Source organism: Schistocerca nitens, chromosome 4 (assembly GCF_023898315.1).
Source record: "Schistocerca nitens isolate TAMUIC-IGC-003100 chromosome 4, iqSchNite1.1, whole genome shotgun sequence".
NCBI classification, from domain to species: Eukaryota; Metazoa; Arthropoda; class Insecta; order Orthoptera; family Acrididae; genus Schistocerca; species Schistocerca nitens.
This window is the reverse complement of record NC_064617.1, coordinates 157,793,552-157,799,551: the sequence shown is the minus strand read 5'-3', so window position 1 is coordinate 157,799,551 and position 6,000 is coordinate 157,793,552.

Genomic DNA, 6,000 nt, shown 5'->3' with positions numbered 1-6,000 from the left:
TCAAGTAAACCATAACACAAAGATCATGACGTAAGAGAAAATACATGATCATATTGGTACTCTTAAGTTCATTAACATAGCATATGAGAACATTGTCTTTGACATTCCAGAATTCTCACCCAATATTGTACATTTCACTAACGTACAGTCACTTAAAATTTCTTATATTTTACTAAATAATACTCCACACTGAATTTTAGGCCACTTAAAAAAACGCAATTTTTATTAAAAAACCCAGAACCTCTTAATCCTGGGGGGAATGTTTCACACTTAGTGTATTTCTTTATAACATTTAAGTCAACATGTATTACCTCTTCCGAATGCTTCTGGCATCTAGTGGTAGACCGCTGCACCAGTTGCAGTTTCTGTTTGTTGTGAATTATAACCTTCAGGACTATGGGAAGTATATATCCCACCAAATAATGGTGTTTTAATGTTTATTGGGAATTATGGTTACCACCAAAGTGGTTTGTGAATGGGGTTTGAGAAGTATATTCACCACAAAATTAATCTTTCACTTTTGGTCTTTACATAGCATACTTACCACCAACTTAGGAGTATCCCAAAGCTTTTCGGAATATGTCTTACCATCTCTATCTATGCCTGATATCTTGTGGTAGTACACTGGACAAGGTACATGAAAACCGCTACAATAATCATCCGGCGAAAGGATAAGAGGTTCTGGGGTTTTTAATAAAAACTGCGGCACTATTGTTGTCGGAAAACATTGCTTCGTTTCCGCAGTATATTATAGCGATCTGTATCAGCACAAGCCTTTGATGCGTGACAAAGTTTCAATGATAGTTTTCACACTGTGGTAAATAAACTTTAATATCGGTAACAATTTTTTTTAAATAAAGTAAAAACATACATAAGATAAAAAAACAGAAAAAACAGTTTATTATTTTGTATGTGTAATTACAACACACAACAGCTCGCAAAAGAGAAGTGGGGAATCCATTTACCACCATATTTGTATACCTCACTAAGGTGCGGTCCTAAATCACAAAAATAAAATTATCAAGATATAAATGTAGTTACTTGATCATAATTCTAATAGGATAGCAAAAAAAAAAATGTTTTCGCTGAGTTGCTACAAGAAATGCGCCCGCGAAAGGGGTAAAACGCATTCACAACAGATCGAATCAGCTTCTGAACGATGAGGAGCTTTCAGTAAGTAATGCAACCAAATTTTTCTTCGCAAATTTTGCTTAAAAACCTTAGAGACTTGTTGTGGAACAATGTGAAATATACCGTTTCAGCCGCTGTACTATCATGAAGTTCCGATCGGAGGTGATGCTAAACGTAGCCTTCAAAATGGCGTCTGCAACGGGGATGGGTTCCGAGCAGAAAGATGCCATTAAATTTCTTTTGGCGGAAAACCAGAGCATCGTAGATATTCATAGACGCTTGGAGAATGCCTACGTAGGCCTGACAGTGAACAAAAGCACAGTGAGTCGTCGGGCGAGGCGTCTGTCACCAACGCAACAAGGTCGCAAAACCGGTCCGATCCCTCGCGAGCCGACAGTTCGCACAGAGCTGTGGCTCTTGCAATGCTGGGACGTGCGGACACTCTCATTCGAGGTGATCGACGATCACAAATAGTTCTGTGCACAGGTGGACATCTCTGTGGTAGTGCTGACACATTCGTCATGATTTGGGATACTAGAAGGCATGTGATTTCCGAGTTTCTCACCGACTAATACAAGACCGTTAGGGCAACGAAGGTCCATCTAGACGGAGCTGGTTGAATATTACCAGGCTCATGGTGAAATTTTATTCATGGAGCAAGACGTTGGCTCTGATGTCTACTGGAACGCTTACAGGCCCTGCAAATAGTCGTCGCATTGAGCGGGGACTACTTTGAAAAATAGAGTTTCGGAGCCAAAAGAGTGGGGAATGACGTGTGTAATCGTGAATAAAATCAACCTACTTTTTTAAAAAAAAGTGTTGCGTTACCTATTGAACGCCCTTGTATTGCGTTTCTTAGGAAAAGTAGAAAATTTTCAAAAGTACTAAAGCTCTGGCCAATACACCCTGTAGTTGAAACTGAACTCACAGTGACGAGTACGAAAAATCTAACCGGCTTCCAGAAGCCTTCACTTTAGTAAAGTTGAAAACTTCATAGCCTTTCTCAGAAAGCACGATAATTTCCAAGGTTGACAAATCTTGAACTCAAAATTTAATTTAATCGCATACCTTGACTTGTTTTTTTTTCTGGAAAGTAAACAAACTGAAACCAAGTCAGTCTTTACTAGTTTTAACTACAGAATTAATGATTTTATTTCTCGAGTACCTAAACTAGCTTCCTTCAAATAAAGTAACTCAACCGACGATTGCACAGTGTCACTCACACACTCACTCATCATTAATTAGTAACGAATCAGAAGATTCACAGGTCACAAATATGCTGCACTCACCCCCTCACTCACTTCGATAGCATTACAAATTAAAACAGTACTGTCAAACAACTGGACAAAATACACTGAGGTGACAAAAGTCATGGGACAACGATATGCACGTACACAGATGGCGGTGGTATCGCGTACGCAAGTCTTAAAACAGCAGTTCATTGACGAAGCTGTCATTTGTTCTAGGGTGATTCATCTGAGAAGATGTCCAAAGTTAATATGGCCGCACGAGTCGAATTAACAGACTTTCAACCCCGAGTGGTAGTTGGAGCTAGATGCATGTGATACTCGATTTTGGAAATGGTAAGGGAATTCATTGTTCCAGGGAGAGAAGATGCTAGTTGTGGTACGAAGTACCCTCCGCCACGCACCGTACGGTGGATTGCGGAGTATGTATATAGATGTTGATGTAGATCCACAGTGTCACCAGTGTGCCGGGAATACCGAACTTCAGGCATTACCTCTCACTGTAGACTACGCACTGGCCGAGATCTTTCGGTTAACAGCGAACAGCAGCGGTGTTTGCATAGAGTTTCCAGTGCTAACAGACAAGCAACACTGCGTGAAACATCCACAGAAGTCGACGTGGGACGCACATCCGTTAGGACTGACAAGGGAACCTCCCCATCGCACCCCCCTCAGATTTAGTTGGCACAGTGGATAGGCCTTGATAAACTGAACACAGATCAATTGAGAAAACAGGAAGAAGTTGTGTGGAACTGTGAAAAAATAAGCAAAATATACAAACTGAGTAGCCCATGGGTAACATAGGCAATATCATGGAGACTATTAGCGCACGAGCGCCGTGGTCTCGTGGTAGCGTGAGGAGCTGCAGAAGGAGAGGTCCTTGGTTCAAGTCTCCCCATCAAGTGAAAATTTTACTTTCTTTATTTTTGCATAGTTATTATCTGTCCGTTCGTTCATCGACGTCTCTGTTCACTGTAATAAGTTTAGTGTCTGTGTTTTGCGACCGCATCGCAAAACCGTGCGATTAGTAGACGAAATGACGTGCCTCTCCAATGGGAACCGAAAACATTTGATCGCAAGGTCATAGGTCAACCGATTCCTCCACAGGAAAACACATCTGATATATTCTATACGACACTGGTGACGGCATGTGCGTCACATGACAGGAATATGTTGTCGACCCACCTAACTTGTACACTTGGCGAATGGGTAAAAAGATTCTTCTACCTTGCCCGATTTAGGTTTTCTTGTCAATGTGATAATCACTCCCAAAAAAGTGATGAAAACATAAGAGTTTGTCACATAAACTGAAAATAAAAAATTAAACTTTTCACTCGATGGAAGATTTGAACCAAGGACCTTTCGTTCCGCAGCTGCTCACATTACCACGAGACCACGGCGCTCATGCGCTTCCGGCGTCCTTGATGTTGCCTATCTTGTCACGAACTACTCAGTTGGTATTTTTGGTTATTTTTTCACAGTTCCACACAACTTCTTCCTGTTTTCTCAATTGATCTGTGTTCGGTTTTTCAAGGCCTATCCACTGTGTCAACTTATAACTAAATCTGAGGGGGGTGCGATGGGGAGGTTCCCTTGTGAGCAGCGAAATGTGGCGTTAATGCGCTATGGCAGCAGAAAACAGACACCAGTGTCTCTGCTAACAGCGCGACATCGCCAGCAGTGCGGCTCCTGGGCTCGTGACCACATCGTTTGGGCCTTGGACGACCGATAAAACTCGACCTGGTCAGATGAGTCGCGATTTCGGTTGTCAACAGCTGACTGTAGAATTCGAGTGTAGCGCAGACCCCACGAAGCCGTGGAACCAAGTTGTCGTGAGGGCACTGTGCAAGGTGGGGGATGTGTTTACTTTGAAATGGACTTGGTCCTCTGGGGACCATTTGCGCCCATTCATGATATTCCCAACCAACGATGGAATTTTTGTGGCTAACAGTGCGCCATGTCGCCGTGGCACAATTGCTAGCGAATAGTTTCATGACCATTTTTGACACTTCAAAAGAATTGTTTGGCTGCCAGATCGCCCGATATGAATCCCTTCTTAGGTTTAAGGACACAATCGAGTGATCGGTTTGTGCAGAAAATCCTGGACAGGTAACATTTTGTAATTATGAACGGCTACTGAGGCGGCATGGCTCATTATTTCTGCATCGGACTTCCAACGACCTTTTGAGTCAATGGCACGTCGAGATGCTGCATTATGCCGGGCTAAATTGGGTTCGATACGAAATTAGGAGCTATCTCATGACTTTGGCACCTCAGTGAGACCACGACGTAAACTGTAGTTTTAGTGACAAAATGATATACAGGGTGATTCAAAAAGAATACCACAACTTTAAAAGTGTGTATTTAATGAAAGTAACATAATATAACCTTCTGTTATACATCATTACAAAGAGTATTTAAAAAGGTTTTTTTTTTCACTCAAAAACAAGTTCAGAGATGTTCAATATGGCCCCCTCCAGACACACGAGCAATATCAACCCGATACTCCAACTCGTTCCACACTCTCTGTAGCATATCAGGCGTAACAGTTTGGATAGCTGCTGTTATTTCTCGTTTCAAATCATCAATGGTGGCTGGGGGAGGTGCCCGAAACACCATATCCTTAACATACCCCCATAAGAAGAAATCGCAGGGGGTAAGATCAGGGCTTCTTGGAGGCCAGTGATGAAGTGCTCTGTCACGGGCTGCCTGGCGGCCGATCCATCGCCTCGGGTAGTTGACGTTCAGGTAGTTACGGACAGATAAGTGCCAATGTGGTGGCGCTCCATCCTGCTGAAATATGAATTGTTGTGCTTCTTGTTCGAGCTGAGGGAACAGCCAATTCTCTAACATCTCCAGATATTGTAGTCCAGTTACAGTAGCACCTTCGAAGAAAGAGGGACCAAAAACTTTATTGGCTGAAATGGCACAGAAAACGTTCACCTTCGGCGAGTCACGTTCATACTGAGTTGTTTCCCGCGGATTCTCAGTGCCCCATATACAGACATTGTGACGGTTGACTTTCCCGTTAGTGTGGAAAGTTGCTTCATCACTAAACACAATCTTTGAAACGAAAGATTCATCTGTTTCCATTTGAGCAAGGATAAAATCACAGAAATCGATTCTTTTAATCTTATCAGCTGCAGACAGTGCTTGAACCAATTTCAGACGATAAGGTTTCATAACTAACCTTTTTCGTAGGACTCTCCATACAGTTGATTGTGGAATTTGCAGCTCTCTGCTAGCTCTGCGAGTCGATTTTCCTGTGCTGCGAACAAATGCTTGCTGGATGCGTGCTACATTTTCATCACTCGTTCTCGGCCATCCAGAACTTTTCCCTTTGCACAAACACCCATTCTCTGTAAACTGTTTATACCAACGTTTAATACACCACCTATCAGGAGGTTTAACACCATACTTCGTTCGAAATGCACGCTGAACAATTGTCGTCGATTCACTTCTGCCGTACTGACGCTGATGCCTAGTCAACAGCGCCTCAAGCGAACAAATGTACAACTAAATGAAACTTTATAGCTCCCTTAATTCGCCGACAGATAGTGCTTAGCTCTGCCTTTTGTCGTTGCAGAGTTTTAAATTCCTAAAGTTGTGGTATTCTTTTTGA